The following is a 25,704-nucleotide window of genomic DNA, read 5'->3' as shown; positions in this document are numbered from 1 at the left end:
CATCATCAAAAAATAATTTTTAATCGTGATTTACGTTATTTGATTGCTGATCCCGAATCCAGGCCGAAGTAACCGGAAATTGCGTATACAGTTGTGAACAAGTTAGAGGTAAAGTCAGAAGCGAATGTAAGAAGAATTCTACGTTCGCTTCGAGTATTTATTTTTTTAGATGAGATCCTGTTCTCAGCGGTATAGTTGTTGTGAAGGTAATGTTAAGGTAATATTTATTTTTTTAGATGAGATCCTGTTCTAGGCGATGTAGTTGTCGTTGTGAACGTAATGTTGAGGTAATGTTTATTTTTTCAGATGAGGTCCTGTTCTAGGCGGTGTAGTTGTCGTTGTGAAGGTAATGTTGAGGTAATGTTTATTTTTTCAGATGAGATTATGTTCTAGGCGGTGTAGTTGTTGTTGTGAAGGTAATGTTGAGGTAATATTAATTTTTTTAGATGAGATCCTGTTCTAGGCGGTGTAGTTGTCGTTGTGGAGGTAATGTTGAGGTATTTTTTTTTCAAATGAGATCCTGTTCTAGGCGGTGTAGTTGTCATTGTGAAGGTAATGTTGAGGTAATATTTATTTTTTCAGATGAGATCCTGTTTTAGGCGGTGTAGTTGTCAATGTGTAGGTAATGTTGAGATATAATGTTGAGGTAATATTTATTTTTTCAGATGAGATCCTCTTCGAGGCGGTGTAGTTGTCATTGTGAAGGTAATGTTAAGGTAATGTTAATTTTTTTAGATGAGATCCTGTTCTAGGCGGTGTAGTTGTCGTGAAGGTAATGTTGAGGTATAATGTTGAGGTAATATTTATTTTTTCAGATGAGATCCTGTTCTAGGCGGTGTAGTTGTTGTTGTGAAGGTAATGTTAAGGAAATGTTAATTTTTTTAGATGAGATCCTGTTCGAGGCGGTGTAGTTGTTGTTGCGTATACAGTTGAGGTAATATTTATTTTTTCAGATGAGATCCTGTTCCAGGCGGTGTAGTTGTCGTTGTGAAGGTAATGTTGAGGATATTTTTTTCAGATGGGATCCTGTTCTAGGCAGTGTAGTTGTCGTTGTGAAGGTAATGTTGAGGTATAATGTTGAGTTAATATTTATTTTTTCAGATGAGATCCTGTTCGAGGCGGTGTAGTTGTCGTTGTGAAGGTAATGTTAAGGTAATGTTAATTTTTTTTAGATGAGATCCTGTTCTAGGCAATGTAGTTGTTGTGAAGGTAATGTTGAGGTATAATGTTAAGGTAATATTTATTTTTTTACATGAGATCCTGTTCTAGGCGGTGTAGTTGTCGTTGTGAACGTAATGTTGAGGTAATGTTTATTTTTTCAGATGAGGTCCTGTTCTAGGCGGTGTAGTTGTCGTGAAGGTAATGTTGAGGTAATATTTATTTTTTCAGACGAGATCCTGTTCAAGGCGGTGTAGTTGTCGTTGTGAACGTAATGTTGAGGTAATGTTTATTTTTTCAGATGAGATTATGTTCTAGGCGGTGTAGTTGTTGTTGTGAAGGTAATGTTGAGGTAATATTAATTTTTTTAGATGAGATCCTGTTCAAAGCGGTGAATTTGTTGGTGTGGAGGTAATGTTGAGGTAATATTAATTTTTTTAGATGAGATCCTGTTCTAGGCGGTGTAGTTGTCGTTGTGGAGGTAATGTTGAGGAATTTTTTTTTTCAAATGAGATCCTGTTCTAGGCGGTGTAGTTGTCATTGTGAAGGGAATGTTGAGGTAATATTTATTTTTTCAGATGAGATCCTGTTTTAGGCGGTGTAGTTGTCAATGTGTAGGTAATGTTGAGATATAATGTTGAGGTAATATTTATTTTTTCAGATGAGATCCTCTTCGAGGCGGAGTAGTTGTCGTTGTGAAGGTAATGTTAAGGTAATGTTAATTTTTTTTAGATGAGATCCTGTTCTAGGCGGTGTAGTTGTCGTGAAGGTAATGTTGAGGTATAATGTTGAGGTAATATTTATTTTTTCAGATGAGATCCTCTTCGAGGCGGAGTAGTTGTCGTTGTGAAGGTAATGTTAAGGAAATGTTAATTTTTTTAGATGAGATCCTGTTCTAGGCGGTGTAGTTGTTGTTGCGTATACAGTTGAGGTATAATGTTGAGGTAATATTTATTTTTTCAGATGAGATCCTGTTCCAGGCGGTGTAGTTGTCGTTGTGAAGGTAATGTTGAGGATATTTTTTTTTCAGATGGGATCCTGTTCTAGGCGGTGTAGTTGTCGTTGTGAAGGTAATGTTGAGGTATAATGTTGAGTTAATATTTATTTTTTCAGATGAGATCCTGTTCCAGGCGGTGTAGTTGTCGTTGTGAAGGTAATGTTGAGGATATTTTTTTTTCAGATGGGATCCTGTTCTAGGCGGTGTAGTTGTCGTTGTGAAGGTAATGTTGAGGATATTTTTTTTTCAGATGGGATCCTGTTCTAGGCGGTGTAGTTGTCGTTGTGAAGGTAATGTTGAGGTATAATGTTGAGTTAATATTTATTTTTTCAGATGAGATCCTGTTCTAGGCGGTGTAGTTGTCGTTGTGAAGGTAATGTTGAGGTATAATGTTGAGTTAATATTTATTTTTTCAGATGAGATCCTCTTCGAGGCGGAGTAGTTGTCGTTGTGAAGGTAATGTTAAGGTAATGTTAATTTTTTTAGATGAGATCCTGTTCTAGGCAGTGTAGTTGTCGTTGTGAAGGTAATGTTGAGGTATAATGTTGAGGTAATATTTATTTTTTCAGATGAGATCCTGTTCCAGGCGGTGTAGTTGTTGTTGTGAAGGTAATGTTGAGGTATAATGTTGAGTTAATATTTATTTTTTCAGATGAGATCCTGTTCGAGGTGGTGTAGTTGTCGTTGTGAAGGTAATGTTCAGGTAATGTTAATTTTTTTTAGATGAGATCCTGTTCTCGGCGGTGTAGTTGTCATTGTGGAGGTAATGTTGAGGAATTTTTTTTTTTCAGATGAGATCCTGTTCTAGGCGGTGTAGTTGTTGTTGTGAAGGTAATGTTGAGGTATAATGTTGAGGTAATATTTATTTTTTTTGATGAGGTAATTTATTTAGATTTTTTAGATGAGGTAATGTTTATTTTTTCATATGAGATCCTGTTCTAGGTGGTGTAGTTGTTGTGAAGGTAATGTTGAGGTAATTTTTTTTTTCAGATGTGATCCTGTTCTAGGCGGTGTAGTTGTCGTTGTGAAAGTAATGTTGAGGTAATGTTAATTTTTTCAGATGAGATCCTGTTCTAGGCGGTGTCGTTGTTGTTGTGAAGGTAATGTTGAGGTATAATGTTGAGGTAATATTTATTTTTTTAGATGAGATCCTGTTCAAGGCAGTGTAGTTGTCGTTGTGAAGATAATGTTGAGGTAATATTTATTTTTCAAGGTTCAAGAACAGGTTCAAGGTAATGTTGAGGTTCAACATTTATTATTATTCAACATTTATTTTATAATATTTATTTTTCAAGGTTCAAGAACAGGTTCAAGGTAATGTTGAGGTTTTCAAGGTTCAAGAACAGGTTCAAGGTAATGTTGAGGTAATATTTATTTTTTCAGATGAGATCTTGTTCTAGGCGGTGTAGTTGTCGTTGTGAAGGTAATGTTGAGGTAATGTTTATTTTTTCAGATGAGATCCTGTTCTACGAGGTGTAGTTGTCGTTGTGAAGGTAATGTTGAGGTAATGTTTATTTTTTCAAATGAGATCCTGTTCTAGGCGGTGTAGTTGTTGTTGTGAAGTTAATGTTGAGGTATAATGTTGAGGGAATATTTATTTTTTTAGATGAGATCCTGTTCTAGGCGGTGTAGTTGTCGTTGTGAAAGTAATGTTGAGGTAATATTTTTTTTTTCAGATGAGATCCTGTTCTAGGTGGTTTCATTGTTGTTGTGAATGTAATATTGAGGTAATGTTTATTTTTTCAGATGAGATCCTGTTCTCGGCGGTGTAATTGTCGTTGTGAAGGTAATGTTGAGGTAATGTTTATTTTTTCAGATGAGATCCTGTTGTAGGCGGTGTAGTTGTTGTTGTGAAGGTAATATTGAGGGAATATTTATTTTTTCAGATGAGATCCTGTTCTGGGCAGTGTAGTTGATGTTGTGAAGGTAATGTTGTGGTAATATTTATTTTTTTAGATGAGATCCTGTTCTCGGCGGTGTAGTTGTTGTTGTGAAGGTAATGTTGAGGTAATATTAATTTTTTCAGATGAGATCCTGTTCTCGGCAGTGTAGTTGTTGTTGTGAAGGTAATGTTGAGGTAATATGCAGTAGTGTTATCATGGTTATAGAAATGCACAATAATTAATTTGATCTATAGTATACCCAATCACACCTTTATGACTAAAAAATTAACAACCAAACTCGAGAGTAAATGCTCTCGCAGTTTTAAGTCTACCCAATTTTATAATAAAGATATCTCCCGCATCATCAAAAAATAATTTTTAATCGTGATTTTCATTATTTGATCGCTGATCCGAATCCAGGCTGAAGTAACCGGAAATTGCAGCATCAAATGTAAGAAGAATTCTACGTTCGCTTTAAGGCTTTGCCTATTCCATATTATACTAGCAGAAGCCAATGGTAAAAATACCATGATATATGATAGAAAAATAAAAAAAGCAAGCCATTTAGTCTTGCACTGGTTGAAAGAACACAAAATGGGAGGTTATATGTATATTTCTGCATAGCAAAGAAAAAAAAACCAAAAAGACATTTTCAGGAGCGATCAAGGCAGCAGTCTGTTACCTGTACACCATGCAGGTTCAATTGTTTTCTTGTCCGATTGAAAAAAAATGTATAATTTTCCGATAGGTTTGGATTAATTTGAAGCAACCATTACTTCATATTTTCTTTCTCTTTGAGCAACATTTCCATATCTGAGGGTGGGACAACTAATCCCTATTCACTAAATTAGCCTGGATCACACCAATTAAACCCCCCTCACCCCTCTACCCAAAAATGGTAAGATTACAATGAGTCACTTGCCCTTTCTCAATCAACTCCCAAACTTTCCATTTCTCTTCCTCACCTTTCCTTTAACTTTCAGATTTTCTCACCTTTCTTGCTAACTCTCAATACTCTGCTTTTCCCCATTTTCATCTCCATTATCAAATCCTCTTCCTCTCTTTGACTTTATTCTTAATACTAAGTAGCTCTGAATGTATTGTATACTAATACATTTTTGTGATACAGCATGCATATAATTTATCGAGATACAATTCTGTACATATTATAGACTAAGAAAACAATACTTGATCATGACGAATGTATTATTGGACACACTAAATGTACCCAAATTAATGAATTATTTGTCCGAGTATTTTCGTATTATGACAGTAAAACCACACAGCTATCTCACTTTTACGAATCGAGAGACAAATTTAGTATGTTGTACTGACACCAACGCCCAGGTCGAGTTTTATATTCCCACCTCTGTAACACAATTTTTTTTTTCCATGGGTAGTAATCACACATCAAATTCCATGTGAAAACCAGCATGAAAATGTGCAGGAAGCATCACTTTAGTGGCTGCTCAGAATATCAAAAAGCACACCTTTAGGGAATTTCTCATATGAAATGGAGTATTTCAGCAAATGTCATTCACTAACATAATGCGGCACCGTTTCTCAAGTGAACTGCTGTGAATAGAAATATAGAAATTTAATATACAAGATTGAGGCTCATTGTACAGTGAATGACAGACAGGGTAAAATGTTAATGAACTGACAGTGGGCAGTGTGGTCAAAAGTTGGACACAATAAACAAGGGAAAAAAGAGAGAGGGAGAGAGGGAGAGAGAGAGGGAGAAAGAGAAAGAGAGAGAAAGATAGAGAAAGATAGAGAAAGAAAGAGAGGAAGAGAGGAAGAGAGGAAGAGAGGAAGAGAGGAAGAGAGGAAGAGAGGAAGAGAGGAAGAGAGGAAGAGAGGAAGAGAGGAAGAGAGGAAGAGAGGAAGAGAGGGAGAGAGGGAGAGAGAGAGAGAGAGAGAGAGAGAGATAGGAGAGATAGGAGATGCAAGGAAACACATTCACCTGTAAGTATGAGGGTTGGGTTAGGTTGGGTTCAAGGGGGTAGAATAGATTGCGAGTAGATATTGAAGATGACAAGAGGTCAGAATACACGATCACTCATGATCACCTTTTCAATCAGTATATGGTCATCTGATCACCACACAAAAGAAGTGTTCAACAGTTTGTATCTGAAATAACAAATTTTGTTCAATCCACAGATATCTCACATTCTCCGCAACCCAGTTTTTTCAATCCAAAAATAAATATCAACAAGAAAAAGGGCAATTAAAGATTACAGCAGACCCTCGCCAGAACTTGTTTTGTGTGGTGTATTTTGTGTACTGGTGCATTATGCAATTGATAAGAGACATAATTCGAAATGCCACTTTATAACTGCAGGCAGTGATGACCGGGTACCAATACGTCCCGTTTTGATGCAACCCCGCTTTGTTTGGACACCTGACCCTGACCCATGACGTTCTATATTATTATTCAATTGAATTTAGAATGGGATTAAAATAAATTCAATTCTAATCAAATGGAAGACCAAATAGGTACAGTCCTGCATTGGAGTAATCAGAAGGAACCCGAACAAGCAAAAAGAAAAGATGAAGTCATCAGGAGGAACATGGATAGGATTTACATTTCAGCTGCTACTCCTCTACCCTCAAACCCATCCAGGCACAGACAAGTGAGCCTTATTAAAAAAATAATAATAATATGGCTTGGGAACAGAGGTCCAAAGTTTTTCCAGTTTTCCAACATGGCTGTCACACCACGTGACCTATGATGTCATAATTATCATTAAAACATTTTACACGAGTCGTCGCACCAATGATTAAAATTTTGTCTCAATCCGCCAAGCGGTTGTGGAGAAAAATACTAAAGTTCTGTGTGGACAAAGAAACAAACAGACAAACAAATGAAAAATCGTGCTTAGCACGACACTTCGCGAATTAGTTGACCTTTCCGTGTGGTGGTCCAAGCTGTAATGTCATGGAATGTGTGGTGTTTATTTGTTCGTACATTAATAAAATGGTGCGACGTCACAAATAACAATTATTATATCAGGCGCGCGTTGTCATGGTAACGGCAGCAGATTGAAAATTTTCACAACTCATTTAACGCCACCATGTGACATTCAACAACTTATCATCGATGCTTGTTGCCTTCATTCTTGTCGTAGAAAATATTTGAAAATACCTAGGAACATTGCTCTTCAACCAGCTTTACGATCCCGTAATCAGGTTTGAAATATGTTGTAAAACAAAAATATGTATTTTATGTGTGTTTTTCATGTTTTGGGTGACCCTGACCTTGACCTTGGGTCAATTTCGATCAAACTTTGTACACGTTAATATTACATGCATAAATAGACAGTATAAGTTTCAATATAATAAGTGCAAAACTGTTTGAGAAATAGCCATGTGTAATTCACAAAATTACCCATTGGTTTATAATGGGCGATAATATAAAGTGATGCAGAATCCAGATCCTGACCTTGAACATCACCAAAAGTCACACATCTTTTTGCACTGTGGATTTCTATCAGCTGTTAAAATTTCATCCAAATCGATTAAGAATTGTGATCTGTAGAACGAAATGATTTTTTTTTAAATCACGCCAATAGCTTAAAACTTTGACGTCATACGCTTGCGAAAACTGTGCATACTTTGTACTAACATGCATTTTAAAACATTTAGATATTCCATTGAAGTTTGTTTTGGCGTCAACAGGAAGTCGCTACGACTTCCAGTCACTGAGTTATGTTCAAAAGCTTGTTTTCACCTTTTTTGACATAACGTCGTGACGTTAAATGCGATTATGGCGTGATTTGATCCCAGACTATTTCAGCAAGATTGGCTATCACGTGTTAAAATTTGAGAACGATTGCTTCAGTAGTTTCGGCTGCACACGAGCGGAAATATTTTTTTTAAATGACGTCAATAGGCAAAACTTTGACGTCATATGCTTGTGAAAACTATGCGTAATTTTTAATAAGATGCATTTCGTAATCATTTAGATATTTGAATGAAGTTTAATTTGGCGTCAACCGTAAGTCGTAGCGACTTCCGGTCACTGAGTCATGTCCAAAAATGTGTTTTAGTCTGATTAAGATGGGGTTTGGACGTGGACCGTCTCAGGTGGATTGCCTATCGGGTGTAAAAATTTAAGAACGACTGGTCCAGCCGTTTGGGCTGTAGACGACCGGACAAACAAACAAACCAACAAACGGAACAGACCAACATACTTGACAAAATCGAAGATATCGCCAAGTAACAAACGGACCCAAATGCAATACCCTCTCCTCCGACGAGGGAAAATATCCTCTGCAGAAGGATTGTCAAATGCACCCCCCTTATCTATTTCCACAATAAACCACTGACAGAGGACTAGTTTCTTGAATTTTGTGCCTCAGCATGACTCATGACGCGTGCTGGGCAGGCCAAATACCGAGAGCTTACCCCAAATACCGCCATATAGACTGGGCATCTTATGATGTGCAAGTCTTTCGTCGGTACATCTCAACTTCTCATGGAATAAGATGTCATTTACATCCCTACCTGCGATCTTTTCTACCGCCATTAAACCAACCCAAACCACTGCTCTTACTTGAGGGTTACTGTGTTTCCTTCCCTCCTCTCTATCCTCTTTCCTATTCATTCATTCCCACACTTGAGTCCAAATGTGATCACAATGCACCATTCTCAGTTCGTTGCCTTTTTACACTGTGACACCTCACTCTTGCATGAGCTTTGAACTTGGACAGAAAAGGAAATACAAGGCCTTCAATCCTAGCAACTCAATGGAGTACTGTTCTCCCTGAGGTGCTAGTGCTCTACTTTACAGCTGTCATGACTGGATGCTGTGGAATCCAAAGCCCTCGACATCATTGGCATTTCCCATCAAGAAGCATAAGCAAAAGGCCCATTATCTCATTGCAGACATGCAGGCAGAGGCCTCTCTGTTTCCTACTGCCTCTATTTTGGCCTTTCTGCGGCTACTCTTCCATGCCTACTTTTCTTCCCAGTCTCCCTCAGGGTCGTGCACACTCTTCCAGTAAACTCCTACTTGTGAAACTCCTAAGATCCATCTTGATGTCCACCTCCACTCCCATGTTGCTTTTTTCTATCCCATTTGTGGAATCTTATTCCTCAATCTGTTCAATCCCACTCTCCCCTCGAGAGGTTTAAGTTGGCAGTACAGTCCATCTCATGTCGCTCCACATCCATACTCATGATAATTTATACCCTATTTACCCTCCCTTAACACAATCCTTTTACTTGTAGTTGACTGTTTCCTTCCCTTTCTTCAACTCCTCCTGCTTATTCATCCGGTTGCTTGTGTTCACATGTTGTTTCACGATACTACTCTGTGACTTGCCTCACAAACTATGTAACTCATTCTTCCATGAACCCACATTTTGTATAGAAACAAAAACTATCCCAAAAACAGACTTTCCTTAGAGTTCTGTCTATACAAATAAATGTCAGAGTGTGTGTGTGTGTGTGTGTGTGTGTGTGTGTGTGTGTGTGTGTGTGTGTGTGTGTGTGTGTGTGTGTGTGTGTGTGTGTGTGTGTGTGTGTGTGTCTCCTCCATAACTCCGAAATCATGAAACCTAACAGCCTGAAACTTTGCATGCATACCAAGAAAACTCCAAGAAAGTGCGGGAGTGAAAATTGGATGTTTGGGTTAATTAAAACACCACATTTGAAGATAAATTAATGGCCTTATTATATCCTTTATCAGGTGCATCCTTGGTCACCTCTCTCTATGAGGTCTTTAGATGTATCCTGGGTAACCTCACTGGGGTCTGAAGCTGCCACGTGTTTTGGCCTGCTCAACCTTGCCTGGACTTGGAACAGGCCGCAACGATTTCTGACTGATAATGTTTTTTTTTTTCACTTTCCTCACTCAGGTTATCGAATGCCTGTTCATCGTAGCCATGAATCGCTGGGTACATTACAATGCTTATAAACGCCCGGAGATGTCAGCGTCCGAGTTGCTTTATTTCATTTCTGCATATGTGATCACCGTGAGAATCTCTGAAACTAAGCGGAATGAGAAAAATTAAGCTCCAGAATCGAGCTTACAAGCAGTTCCGACTACTAGAAAAGTGTTAATTTGTCAAATTCGGACATATTTGACATTCCAGGTGTCTCAGGGAGGAGTATGTTTAATATGATGGTCGGTGATTCAGATTGCTATCCGCATGCCAAACAAGCTGTTTCTTATCAACCGTTTCATTGGAGTGCTTGCTCGAGTGCTTAAACCACTTGGTGAGGGCTTTCCAAGCTGCTTCATTGTTAGTTTCATAAAAAGTACCCATGCTTTCAATCTAACATCAATTAGACATACATTTCCGCCTTTGTTGGATCCCACGGTTGCTCCTTGCCGTGCGGTAGGTGCCTCGGGCGGGGGGCGTCTCATCCGCTGAAAATGTGCAATTCTATTTTTACAGGACATCATATTGTTTAACCATTTCGTGCGATCTCCATTTAATAGAATCCACAACTCACTTTTACATCGATACATACTGAGTTTAAAAACAATAAGGTCCATCCGACCACATGTTTGCCATGATCTGGTTGTGAAGGCAGAGACCTGAGATCGACATTTTGTGTTCTGTGCTTTGACATATTTTTCAATTGAATTTTGCTAATTTCCCACTTGGATTCCTCTTACAAAGAACTCTGTTTACAGGTAAATATTTGTGTTTGTCGTTTTTATGTACTTTATGCGTGTGCACATATATAAGCTGGATTACCATAACGGAAATGTGTGTGTGTGTGTGTGTGTGTGTGTGTGTGTGTGTGTGTGTGTGTGTGTGTGTGTGTGTGTGTGTGTGTGTGTGTGTGTGTGTGTGTGTGTGTGTGTGTGTGTGTGTGTTGTGTGTTGTGTGTTCAAGAATACAAGGAAATCAGTCACAGTTGGAGGCCATTCAGGCCATCATGCCTGTGCGACAACACCACACTAATTTATGAACACAAGATCCAAAGAAGAAAATGCAAAAAATATGATTACTTTTTAAAGTGTTTTTGTGTTTTATCTATTTATTTATTTATTTTAAGTTTTTGTATTTTTAATTTATTAATTTTTCTTCTCCTCAGGGAAGGGCTTGGTTAAAAAAAGAACACGACATCAACCACACAACACCCCTTGATGAAACCCCCACCAGCAGCACTCCGTACACATGCACACAATCACCCATCAATGCTCAAACTACCGAAAAGTCCTGTCAATATACCCTCTATCTCCTTAACTCTATTTCCATAACTTCCAGGTACCTATCTACTGTTTCTGCTGCCACTACCTTCCCAGGGAGACCATTCCATGCATAAACTACTCAAAGAAAAAGACTCCTGCCTTACTACCGTCTTAACTCTCCTCTTCTTTACTCTCAGGCTATGGCCCCTGGTCCTATCATTGTCTCCTCTGCTGATAATTTACCTGCACTTATTATATCTTCACTATCTTAAACATCTTAAATTTTCATTACCTTAAACATCTCCATAATATCTCCTCGTAACCACCTCCTTTCTAGTGTATAAAGTCCTGTCTCCTTCAGCCGCTCCTCATAGCTGAGTCTAACTAGGCCCGGAATAGAGCAGGTAGCCCTGCACTGAAGCCTCTCGCTGGCATCTATGTCCTTCCTGAGTTGGGGTGACCAAAACTGCACACAATATTTTGGATGTGGCCGTCACTAAATTCCTGTACAATGTTTACATCACTTCTTTTGATTTATAAATGATCCCCCTCTGAATACAACCTAAAACCTGATTTACTTTTCATATAGCTACCTGGCACTGTGCTGCCTGCTTACCTCCCGTATCTATTACCATCCCCAGATCCTTCTCCTGTGTGACACACTCCAAAATTACTCCTTGCATCCTGTAATCTCGATTTTCATTGTTTTTTCCCATCCCCAACACCTTACACTTGCTCAGGTTAAATTCCATCTGCCAATCTTTTGCCCAATCTGTACAAGTATCAATACTTTCCTGAATCTGATCACCACCCCCTCTGCTAGTCACCTTATCTCCAAGTTTTGTGTCATCTGCAAACTTGGAAAGCTTTCGCTTCACCCCACAATCCAAATCATTGAAAAAAAAAAAAAAAATATATATATATATATATTTATATATATATATATATATATATATATTTATATATATATATATATATATATATATATATATATATATTTATATATATATATATATATATATATTTATATATATATATATATATATATATATATATATATATATATATATATATATATATATATATATATATAGTAATGGTCCGGGTACTGATCCCTGAGATACCCCATCACATACATCCTCCCACTCAAAGCCACTCTTTGCTTCCTACCACTAAGCCAGTTTGCAATCCAATTAGCTACCTGACCAGCCGCTCAACAAGCCCTCACTTTGGCTAACAACCTCCGATGTGATACCTTATCAAATACCTTCTTAAAATCGAGATATACTTTGTCCACTGCCTTTCCCTCGTCCACCCAATCAGACACTGTTTCATATAACTCTAAAAGATTTGTGAAACAGAAACTACCTTTGGTAAACCCATGCTGATGACCTTTAATTCGTTTTTATTTATTTAAATGGTTCATCTGATCTGTAATTAATGACTCCAACACCTTCCCCACAACTGAAATCAAACTAACGGGTATATAGTTTCCCAATTCTTCTCTGGATCCTTTCTTAAATAACGGTGTTACTTTTGCTATTCTCCAATCTTCCGGTACCTGTCCTGACTCCAGTGAGCTATTGAAAATATCCCTTAATATCTTGCTTTCCTGCTCAGCCACTTCTCTCAATACTCTCGGGTGCATATTATCTGGCCCCGGAGCCTTATCTACTCCTACATTTCCTAGCTGTTCCTTTACTTCCTCCACTTCAACCTGGATCTTCTGTAAAAACCCTTTCTCACTTCCCTGATAAATACTCTCAGCTCTATTGGAAATTCTCCTGATTGTTCTTGTATAAAAGTTGAATCAAAATACCTGTTTAAAAAGCCTGCCATCTCACTTTCTTCACGAACCACTCTCCCGGTGCTATTCCTCAATGGGCCCATACTGGTCCTAACCTGTTCCTTTCCCCTGATATACTTAAAGAAACCTTGCTATTATGTTTAATATTATTATCCATGTCCTTCTCATACTCTTTTTTTGGCTTGCCGAGTTATTTTCTTAACTTGCCTCTGTTTACTCTGATAGTGATATCTTTCTATAATTCCAGCAATGTGTGTGTGTGTGTGTGTGTGTGTGTGTGTGTGTGTGTGTGTGTGTGTGTGTGTGTGTGTGTGTGTGTGTGTGTGTGTGTGTGTGTGTGTGTGTGTGTGTGTGTGTGTGTGTGTGTGTGTGTGTGTGACCGCTGTTTCTCGACAACCACTGGTCCGATCTAATTGAAACTTTCCAGGTATATTGCTGGGGACCTGAGGATGTGCCTTTTCATGGTTTGATATTAATCGGACAAGTGCTTCCCAAGTTATGGCCATTTATTTACCAAACCAATGGGAAGACACGTTGTTGCGTGGGCATGGCCAATGGGGAAGGGAAGCTCAGCCATGTTCCCCATTACGGGTTGCAACGTACGGGCTTCCGGATAGTGATGACTTCCTGTATTCTAATAATTTCTCGATTTCTTATGCGCATTTATAGATAAACACAATGGCCCAAGTTATGATCGTTTTCATATTAGACAGTGTATAAATTTCGGGAACATCAGAGTGCTGGTATGCTCCGAACCAGGAAGTAAATTTTTTCTCTCTTCTCTTCTCTTTTTGTTTTTCCTTGCCACGACATTGCGAAAAGGTAAAATACGTTGGCGCTAATTGAATAATTGGGTATTAAAAATAAATTGCGAATAATGGTAACTGCGAATAATATCGAACTTCCGGTCACGCACGTACGGGCACGCGAGAGTGAAGAAAAGGCCTGTGTGGTTTATTTATTTATTATTATTATTTTTTTTTTTTACGGGCATGTACTAGTAAATCTAAATCCAGTCCTGTTATTTTAAACCTCATAAATGCCTTCTGCTTCTCCTTGAAAGCGTTCCTTATCTCACTGCTCAACCACCCTGGTCTCTTTCTACTTCTAGTTTTACACCTAATTGGAACTCTGCACTATACATATTTGCTCCTTGAAGGTTTCCCATTTCTCTGATGCTGCTTGTCCTGTTGTTAGAGTCTCCCAATCTACATCAACAAACTCTCTCATCATATTCTCAAGGTTTGCCTTTCTGAAATCTAATAGCCTTACCATACAATCCTGAACTCTAACCCTTAACAGAGCCTTTGCACACACAATGTTATGGTCACTTGCTCCAAAATGCTTCCCGACCTCCACCTCTTCCACCATATTGGGATTGTTAACTTAAAAGGAGGTCTAACACTGCACTCCCCCTCGTGGGCTTATCTATAAACTGGGTTAAAAAGCAATCCTGAATCCAAACAGAATCCTCCACATTAATTCCCTCCATAATATCACCCCTTTCTCTTGATGCAATGCTGTCCTTTTCCCAGATTACTACTCCTCCTCCTATTCTCTCCTTCCGATCACACTGATACACCTTGCAGCCTTCTAATCCCGTCCTCCAGTTACTCTCCTCCTTAAACCATGTCTCACTCACTGCAACTATTTCGTACTCCTCGTTATCCACTTTGGCTTCAAGCTCTTCCATCTTATTAAATGAACTCCTGACATTGGTATAGAATATATTTCACTTTTCCCTTCCTGAAATTCTATTTTCTTGCCTGGCCTTACTCATCACAATTACATCATCAGTTCCTTCCTTAAAGCTTCCCCACCCTCCCCTGACCTAAAAAAAACCCCCTGAATTCCTTCCTCAATTCCCACTGCAAACCTTGCTGCCCCCTTTCTATTTAACATACGGCCATTATTCCAGAAACCCTCCCTTTGTCCCCGAAATGATTCCCACTGCTTCTTTAATATAAAACTTTCCTCCCTACACCATTCTTCCAGCCATTGGTTGATGTCTATTGTTCTGCTCATAATTTCTATGTTGTTTCTTAATCTTATGAGAATCCCAGAAAACATGACCTCACAACAGTGGCTTTCAGCCACTTACTCAATATCCTGTATCAATTTTTCAAAACCTCTCAGTAAACTTTCCCTGTATCATTCGCACATCGGTGTACCACAACAAACTTCTTCCGACCATGACCCGGTACAATATCGATAAACCCTTCCTTCAATGTCCCTAACTCCTGCTCCTTCAAAACTACACATAATTCCATGTCTAAGATCCTTCCTGCAGAATGAAGAATCCACATATTGAATCGTCTCATCACCCACAAAAACTGTCTCCCACACCTCATTTCTACCAATTTCTATTGCTGCACTCCCTACACCTGCTGTACCACCATTGTTTGCACCCGCTGCACCTCCACCACTGCCTGCACCCACAGCACCGTCACCACTGCCTGCCCCCATTGCACCTCCACCACTGCCTGTCCCAGCTGCACCATCAACACTGCCTTCCCTGCTGCACTATCACCACTGCCTGCCCCGCTGCACTTCCACCACTGCCTGCCCCCGCTGCACATCCATCACTGCCTGCACCTGCTGGACAATCACCACCACCTGCCCCTGCTGCACCTCCACCACTTCCTGCCCCCACTGCCGAATCACCACCACCTGCTCCTGCTGCACCGTCACCACTGCCTGCCCCCACTGCCCTGTCACCACTGCTTTCCCCTGCTGCACTGTCACCACTGCCTGCTCTTGCTGCACCTCCACCACTTCCTACCACCACTGCACCTCCAACACTTCTTGCCCCTGTTGCACCATCACCACCACCTACCCCCGCTGCACCGTCACCTCCACCTGTCCCCGTTGCACCATCACCACTTCTAAAATTATCAGAAACCTCACTCCACAACCGTAACCAACTATTATCTACAACTTTCTCACATTCTGATACTTGCTGCAAGTTATCTATCCGTTCCTTCAACCTTCCAGGAATAACTATCCTCAAGTGGGCTATTTCCTCACACCTGCTGCAACAGTAAGAACCCTCTGCTTGCCCTATTGTTGATATGGTTCACATTGAGCAACTATCAAATTTTATGAGCTCCTCTTCCTTTCTCCTTTGGTATTTTTGTACCCTTTTTATCCCCATACTCCCAAGGTGCCAACTAACTTAATGCTAAACTTAACACAAGGCCTCCCCCTGCTTCTTTCAATAAACTAACACAAATACCCGCTAAAACTGTTATGAACACAAATACAGCTTTATAAGTACAGTTCCACAGTCCCTGAAACAAATCATGACTCCAAAATATGCAAAACAACACACAAAGAACACTTGTTTTGTTCTGGTAGAGCTAGCTTACCCCATTGCGAACTCCAAGAAGTGACATCCACAGCCGTAGTTGTTATTGGTAATTTATTTGTTATATTTCCTGGGGGGGGGGGGTGAAGGAGTAGTAGATTTACCTTGCATTAATTTTTTGAGGGCAGAGGGAAAAATGACGAAGCTGACAGTCCAAAAGCAACAATTATAACAAGGAGGCAAGAACGAGGCGGAAGACGGAGGGCACATACACCCAACTATCACAGGTAGGCCCGACTGAGATCGAGAGACAAACCAAATGATTCAACATAACAGGACACGATTCAGGACAGAAAAGTTGATGAAAAACAAGAATAACAAAACAGAAAGTAAAAGGAAACAGCAAAACTACGTAAATTGTCTGGGAAACTTAACTTTAGAAGAACTGGTAGGAGAACTCACCACCTAGCCATCCATGTGTGCCGTCACTCTCCTCCCACACCTCTGTGTGCATATGGGGTTTCACAATGTGGAATGGAGTCCTCCCAGAGTGGGCTCAAAGTATCCACCTTCATTTCAGTAATGGGTCACGATTCATGGACCAAGCTGTGAATTTTTTTTTGTTCACAAAGTTTTGTGTCGAGGGCTCTCATTAGGGTTGTCACTGAGCCCCGGACAGCTTCCAACTGTAGTTAGTTTGTAGTAATATTCCCAGGGATGGTTTTTAATATCTCTGTGAGGTTCTTTGTCATCATTCCCACAGCTCAAACTATCACTGGTACAACTTTGGCATTCTTCAACTTATCTTTTTCCTTCATTCTCGAGGTCTTGGTGTTTGGTCGTTTCCTTGATTTCTGCATCGTTTAGTCCAAAATCACCGGTATTATCACCTCACTTAGCAATGCTTTCTTCAATTTTTTTGTACCTAAGTATAATATCTGGTCAAAAAGCTTTGTTTTCGATGTTCACGCTCGATGGAATCATGAGGTCGTATGTGAGCGGTTCTTCTATGTTTTTTACTGATTGATTACTGATTACTGATTGATTTAGTGATTACTTTTGGTTCATAATCCCACAAATTTGCTGGAACTAGTGATATCAAAGTTTTTGCAGATGTGCCAGTGGATTACTTTACAAACTCTGTTGTGTCATCGTGTATATAGCTGTTCTGACATGTTCTTTTTTGTGTGTGTTCGGTCATTAAGCATAACATATCATTATCTTTGCTAATGCCACCTCCACCCCTCACCTGTCTTTTTTTTTCCTCTTCTCCCCCCCCCCCCCACCTCTCTCTCTCTCTCTCTCTGTCCCCTCCTCACTCCCCCTCTGAATAAATAGCAGCACTCTCCTCCCACAGCCTCTGTCTGACTGATTGTCTGATTGAGTCTCTCTCTCTCATTCTCTCTCTCTCTCTCTCTCTCTCTCTCTCTCTCTCTCTCTCTCTCTCTCTCTCTCTCTCTCTCTCTCTCTCTCTCTCTCTCTCTCTCTCTCTCTCTCTCTCTCTCTCTCTCTCTCTCTCTCTCTCTCTCTCTCTCTCTCTCTCTCTCTCTTTCTCTCTCTCTCTCTCTCTCTCTCTCTCTCTCTCTCTCTCTCTCTCTCTCTCTCTCTCTCTCTCTCTGCTAGTATGAAATTTTTGTAAGGAAAGTCACACCAGAAACAAACCATTTGGATAAAATGCTATTCACCCTGATAAACGATGAGGAAGATCCAATGAAATGTACACTACTGGTCAAAAGTTTCAGCACACACCCATTTTTCCAGTTTTTACTGAAATTTAAGCAGTTCATGTCCAGTGAATAAACTGAAATGGAACAAAGCTAATCGGTAAACTGCCAGAGGGTTAAAAAAAAAGTTTAGCTTCCCAAAAACTGAAAAATAATGTAAATTTCAGAGTTGTTAAAAAGGCCCTTTTCAGGGAACAAGTAATGGGTTAGAAACTGCAGCTGTTCAGCAGCAATGGTCAGGTCAGGTATGGGAGCATGTGCCAGAACAGCGCGTCGCTGCATCCACTTTCTGCCGGTACTCCAGGGGCCTCCGTCTGGCCATCCCCCAGGCAGATGCCAGGCCCATCCCCATCTCCTTGAGATGATGGTCAACCTGCTGCAACCAGGAGGCACGTGGTCGGCCCACTGGCCTCCTCCACTCATGAGACTCCCTCGCTGAGAGAATCTGATGAGCAGGATCAGCGTCAGGAAAACGAGCCACATGTCCATACAGCCGCAACTGACGCTCACGGACTATGCAGGAAACAAATCTCATCCGAGTCTCTCTCAGAAACAGCTCGTTGGACACAAAATCCGACCAGCGATAGCCAAGGATTCTCCGAAGAGACCTGGTACCAAAGGAATTAAGTCTCCGTCTCAGATCCTTGGTCAGAGTCCAAGTCTCGCATCCATCGAGCAAGACTGGAAGTACCAAGGACCTAAAGACTCGGACTTTCGTCCTCCCGCACAGGTACTGGCAGTGCCACACCCCATGATCCAGTGAATCCATGACTCCCCAGGCCCGACCCAGACGTCTATTGACCTCTGACTCACAGCCAGCAGAGACATGAATATCACTGCCAAGGTAAGTGAATCTCTCCACGACCTCAACATCCTCACCACAAACAGACACAGACAGGACAGCAGCATCCAAGATGTAACCGAAAGCCTGGATCTTAGTTTTGACCCAAGAATCCCGTAATCCCAGCGGCTCCGACTCCTCATTCAGCACCACGAGGGCCCCTAAAAGGATGTCTAAAGTCTCCACAAAGATGACTGCATCATCTGCAAAATCAAGGTCCGAGATCTTGACATTCCCAAACGATGCACCGCAGCTTGATCTTTCCGCCATCCTCCCTAAAATCCAGTCCATACAAGTGCTGAAAAGTGTGGGGGCCAGTATACACCCCTGACGAACTCCAGTAACAACTGGAAATAAGTCAGAGATGTACCACCACACTTCACAGCACTCTCAGTACCAGAGTAGAGTTCAGACATCAGATCGATCAGTTTTGGTGGCACCCCACGAAGACCAAGAATCCTGCATAGGACATCCCGATTCACTGAATCAAACGCTTTACAGAGATCAACATAGGCTGCAAGCAGCCCCTGCCAAAACTCTCGTCTGCGTTCGGTGAGGACACGAAGAGCAAGGATAGGGTCAATCGTTGACCTCTGTGGTGTAAAGCCTGACTGCTCTGGATGCTGGTGCTCAAGCAGATGGTGGCGAACCCTATCAAGAATTATCCGAGCAAAGACCTTGCCCGGCACTGAGAGGAGCGTCACTCATCGGTAGTTGTTGCAGTCTTGGCGATCACCCTTCCCTTTCCAGAGAGGAACAACAAGGCCCCTCTTCCAGTCAGTTGGGATGATGCCTGTGTTTCAGGCAGAGCACAAAACTGCATGCAACGACACGAGTGCAGCATTTCCACCAGCCTTGAGAAGTTCAGCATGGATGCCACAGATCCCTGGAGCTTTGCCCCGTTTCAATTGGTTCACCGCAGCCCGTGTTTCCACAAGCGAAGGTAGACCACAGTTGATTTGCAGGTCAGCAACAGGTATTGTAACACCCTTGACGTGCAACTCGACAGCTGGGGGATCAGCCCGGTACAACCGCTCAAAGTAACCGGCCCAGCGGGCCTTCACTTCAGACTCCTCTGTCAAGAGCCTACCACTCTCTGCTCTAACTGCAGTGCTCCGAGGGATGGGCTTGGATGAACGCAATGTGCGAATTCCCCTGTAAGCGGGACGAGAATCACCTGTCCACAGGTGATGCTCTACCCCCTCAGAGATTACTCGCACATAGGCCTCCTTGTCCACCCTCAGTGCACGTACAGTTTTACGCCTCAGCTCCCTGAACAGCTCAGCTCTGCCATTCAGCCTGACCCTGCGACTCTGGTCAAATGGTATCCAATGTCCCTTGAGAAACAAAATTCTTCTTTGCCCTGCGGTGAGTTCCAATAAATCCACCAGCAAGATCAAGGACGGTGGTCTTGAAGGCACTCCACAACTCTTCAGGACCCCCCAAAGCACCCAGACCCCCCAAGTGTCCACTCAGCCTGTTCGCAAACTCCTCAGCTACTTTCTCATCCCTGAGCTTGCCAACATCCAACCGAGGCTGGGATGGTGCCATTCTCCAGGATTTAAGGTGCAGCTTTAGAGTTGCTACAACAAGCCTGTGGTCAGTATTAAGGAACTGAGCACTCCGGTAGACCCTGCAGTTCTGGATCATCCTCCAACGACCGTCAATGAGGACATGGTCAATCTCTTTTGCCGCACCGCCAGCGTTGGAATACCAAGTCCAGCAATGAGCTTGTGGGCGCTGAAACCATGAACCAGCCACCCTAAGTCCATGACTTCTTGCAAAGTCAAGGAACTTAGTGCTATTCTGGTTCATAGTTCCTGACCCATGGGGACCAACACACACCTCATAACCATCCCTATCAGTTCCATTCGATGCATTGAAATCCCCCAAGACTAGAAGTGTATCTCATCTGGGGCACTGATAAACCACAGACTCGAGCGTGGCGTAGAATGTGTCCTTCACGCTGAGATCACTCGGTTCAGTCGGAGCATAAACAGAGACCAGGGAAATGACGCCTAAGGAGTGACGAATCCGTAATCTCATAATACGCTCGTTGACCGGTGTTACCTCAATTATCATTGGGGTCAGCTTATTGGACACAGCTACAGCAACTCCTTGGGTATGGTAACCATCAGAGCGACCAGACCAATAGTAGGTGTAACCACCCACCATGATCTCACCGCAATCCGGTCTCCGAACCTCAGAGAGTGCTGCAATCCCGATGTCCAAACGCTTGAGCTCAGATGATAACAGAGACAGGTGATCATCCTCTGTTAGGGATAGGACATTCCAGGCACCCACCCGAAGGGACCGCCTCAGGTTAACCCAAGGAGACCGCCGTCTGGTGGACGACTCCTCAGCACCACTCCGACACACTCTCCCGCAATGTGACCCAGGAATGTTTCAATCTGACCCTCCTATCATCAAAGATTGGGGGTCCCGAAGGCTTTGCCCCAATCCCGTCATCCGGTGAGCTGCCCTGCGAAGGGAAGCTGCATAGGAGGTACTCCCACGGAGTGGGTTTTCAGATTTTTTTGCGTTTTTGTGTTTTGTGGAATGAAGGGTTTTACGGTAGCCGGAGTGCAAATCCTGCCACCAACCTCCTAATAAAAAAGTCACCCAACTGCAGGAGGACGTCCGCAGACACAGTTGGGCACTAGATATGGATGGCCCTTGGCTCACAAGGAGCTCCTCCGCCCTTTGACAGGTTTTGTTTTTAATCCTGCTGGATGGCCATATCCAAACACCCTCCTCACCAGAAAACCTGGTGGGGGAGACGGTTTAGTCGCCGACAACCCGACCATGGAACAGGTTAGTACAGGTTTACATGGTACCTGTAGCAGGTCACAGATATAACCTGACCTGACACAGCAATGGTAGTAAATTAAGCCTTGAACATTGATGAAAACAATTCCCACAGGTGTCCCAACTTTTGTTGATTAGTTACAAACCCTCTCTCTGTATAAAAGCAGTGTTGGAACAGACTGTGTTGCTACACCCTCTGAAGCAATATTTGGACAATATTGCACTACAGGAAGTAGTATATTGCTTTTATAATGGTGAGAAAAAGACAATTAACAAAGGAAGACAGACAGACCATGATAACCCTTAAAAGTGTATGTCTTTCCTTTTGAGAAATTGCAAAGTAAGCCAAGGTGTCAGTGAGCACCATCAAAAGACACTTGGAAACTGAAAGAAACTCTGCAGGTAGAGGTTTGGCAGACCCAAAACTACAACACAATCAGAAGACAAGTTTCTGAGAGTCAACAGCTTGCGTGATAGGCAGCTCACAGGCCAGCGACTTCAAGCACAGCTTAACACCGATGGAAGTAAAGAAGTCTCACTTTCAACTGTGAAGAGAAGACTTCGAGCTGCAGGTTTTACAGGTCGAGTGGCAGTAAGAAAGCCATTGCTAAGATAGCAACATAAGAAAACGAGGCTTGCCTGGGCCATGAAGCACCGCCAGTGGACTAGTGAAAACTGGAAGAAGGTCTTATGGACCAATGAATCAAAATTTGAAATCTTCGGTTCATCACGCATGGTTTTTGTATGCCGTTGAGTAGGCGAAAGGATGGTTCCTCAGTGTGTGGCACCAACTCTCACACATGGAGGAGGAAGCTTGATGATCTGGGGCTCTTTTGCTGGATCCAGAGTCAGCGACTTGCACAGAGTGACTGGCACCCTGAACCATAAGGGCATAAGGGCTGAACCATGCAATTTCCTCTGGTCTTTGCCGAGTTGGTAAAGGGTTCATTCTACAGTAAGAAAACGATCCAAAACATACCTCCAGGCTATGCAGAACTACCTTAGAATAAAAGAACAAGACAGTCGGCTTCAAATCATGGAATGGCCAGCACAGTCTCCAGACTTAAACCCCATCGAGATGGTTTGGGATTAACTGGACAGAAGGGTGAAAGCAAAACAACCTACCAGTGCAACACATTTGTGGGAACTTCTGCAACAGTGTTGGGAAGAACTTTCCGAACAACATTTGATTTCCATTGCAGAAAGAATGCCACGAGTATGTTCGGCTGTTGCCACGAGTATATCTGCCACGAGTATATCTAAAGTATATATCGGCTGTTGCCGATTATATCGGCAACACGAGTTGCCGATATAATGTTGCCACGAGTATGTCGGCTGTTGCCACGAGTATGTCGGCTGTTGCCACGAGTATATCTAAAGAATGCCACGAGTATATCTGCAAAAGGTGGCTACTTTGATGAGTCAAAATTTAGATTAAATTTTGTTCAACAAAACGATTCCATGATTTATTTTTTTTTATCTGCAATTGTTTATTTGTTCTATGCTTTAATTTCAGAGAACATTGACACATTAAACTGCTTAAATTTCAGTAAAAATTGGAAAAATGGGGGTGTTCTAAAACTTTTGACAGGTCGTTTCGGTTGACAACAGAACAATCAGGCCGTTATCCACAGAGCCAATGAGTAAATGCTTTGAATGCACAACTTGAAGGACAAAGCATGACATGAAATACCGTGTTGAGACGCAGGTACCAATAATGCCAGTGCTTTGTGGCAAAATTCTGAGCAAGTAGTTGTACCTGTCTGGTTTTGCGTGAGCGTGCATGCCAGCTGTACTTCTTCGCTGTTTTCCTACGCAACGGTTGAAGTCACATGTGGCAACGTCTTCTGGCATGCATTTTCGTCGAGCATTGTGTGAAAAAAAAATAACTCACACATCCTACGCAAAACCACTGCAGCCATCAATAGAAAGCACCAAGTTGGACCGGCAAGAAATTGTAAACCACAAGCGATGGAGATAATTCTGGCGATGTCACTGGGGATGCAAGTCCCTTTCCAGCATGGCCTTTGATGGGATTTTGTACAGGAGATATGAAAAGACCCTCCAATGACTCGGACAGCACTGGTAACACTTCACACAAGTCCTTGTTTCAAAATTTCCATTTGGTTCGGCACAGACGGTCTCGACCTCAAACAAAAAAGAACATTTGTTGGGATTGTTGTTGTTCTGGAAACTCTTATTTAACGAAAGCAAATTTTGAATTTAGCAAAACAGTAGTTTTGAGGAAATTATTCGCTTCAATGGAACAAACTGTCACGTCACAAAATGAGAATTTTACGGAGAGATTTACTTTCCAAAAGTCACCACTTGTTTGCAACCACTTAATGTAGGGGGAGGTCAATCGCTCAAAGCAGATAAGCCTGCCTTAAAACCTCTCCGTGCCTTTCTGTCAAAGCGATTGTTATTATTGCCAGTTTACCATCTTTTTGCATTCAATGTAACATATGCAATGTACATTTATATATATTTGATTCAATGTACAGCACAATGAAAGCAGTGTGGTGACGCAGGTAAATTGTTTGTCAATGCGGTAGAGGTCAGGTTGGTGAAGAACAGTGTGTAGGGTAGTAGAATGAGAAATAGTTTGAGCAGACTCCATGCTTTTGTCCTGTCAAGATACAAAAACGAAAAAGAATTGGGAAAGGAATGAAAATGCTGCATACTGGACTCTTCAACTGCCAAGGCCTGGAGCTTTCATGGAAGGAAATACAAATCTAAAATGCTGTTCAAGTGCAGTGCCAAGTGGACACACTGTATTTGTTTTGGACACAAAATCCAGGTTCAAGGAAAAGCAAAGTGACAGCTCAGGGTTAAAAGGCAATACACTGACAGTGGGGGCTGCGGGGATACAGGCAGGGATGACAAGCAAGAGAATGAATGAATGGGAAACAAAAGGAGAGGAGGTGAGAGAGAGAGAGAGAGAGAGAGAGAGAGAGAGAGAGAGAGAGAGAGAGAGAGAGAGAGAGAGAGAGAGAGAGAGAGAGAGAGAGCGCGAAAGAAAAGAGAAGAGGAGAGGAGGGGAGGGGAGGCGAGGAAACAGTTACCTGCAAGAAGAGGATGGGGAAGGGGAGGCATTAATGAATGGAAGATGCCATCGTTCTCAAAAGAGTTTAATTGGCCATCCGATACCACCAAGTGAATATTAAAGTAGCGCAATTTCTTACACCCTTCCACCATCAATTGAACAGAAACTTAACCCAGTTGAGCCTCCTTAGAATGTGCTGGACCATGATATGAGACCCTGTGCCAAGCCAGGTATGGTCCAATGAGATGTAACTAAGTTTACGCCTCCTGGAGGAATCTTCCCTTTATCTTGTGTGTGTTTCTCCAATTGACATAAACCCCTACCTTTGTGTGGAGTTAATGGCACAACGCGTTCCACTTTCAATCATACTACACAACGTCGTGCAAGGTTTCATCAGTATGTCCACAGCTTGACATCATCTAAGAATTATAAAATAAAGGTGACGGTTGAGTGAAATGGTTAAGAATGTTGTGAAGTATGTGGAAATATGTCATTTATGTCATTCTGTAGTAAAACATATCATTCAATTGTTATACGTCACAGGCCACAGATTAACTAATGTTCTCCCAAGAGCAAATTGCCCATTTTTTTTTTTGTTTGAAGCTGTTTAAAGCTAATTGTCCATTTTGTTTAAAGTTTACTTGAACTTCACTATTGATGTAAAGCCAAATTAGTTTTGTTCTTGAAAGGTGTTTTTCTCTTCCTGTTTTTACGCATTAATTTATGGAACGGTGGTGCAGAAGTAAGTAAAGTGTTAAAATGACGTCACGCCTCACTTCCTAATTTCACAGAGATTTGGCAGCAGAGACGCAAAGCAATTCACAAGCTGCCATCTCCACAGGGTGTCGACATTTTTGGTTGCTATGTATTTAAAAATCCTCTGAAAAAAAAACGTTTGTGTAATACAAAAGAGACGGTTCAGGATTAATGGAACTCGTAAATTTTTCCTCAAGTTAAAAGGAGAAAGAATTTGGACATTG

General features: G+C 41.6%; 1 protein-coding gene across 22 annotated transcripts in view; it reads right to left on the bottom strand.

The window, feature by feature from the left end:
- Positions 1 to 25,704, bottom strand: part of HIVEP2 (HIVEP zinc finger 2) — a 321,024-nt gene that overhangs the window by 60,871 nt on the left and 234,449 nt on the right. The window lies entirely within an intron of this gene.

The sequence above is a fragment of the Eptatretus burgeri genome, chromosome 5, assembly GCF_056783735.1.
Source record: "Eptatretus burgeri isolate ZD-2024b chromosome 5, Ebu_testis_v1, whole genome shotgun sequence".
NCBI lineage: Eukaryota > Metazoa > Chordata > Myxini > Myxiniformes > Myxinidae > Eptatretus > Eptatretus burgeri.
Note: the sequence above shows the minus strand (reverse complement) of the source record. Positions and strands in the feature narration are given on the sequence as shown.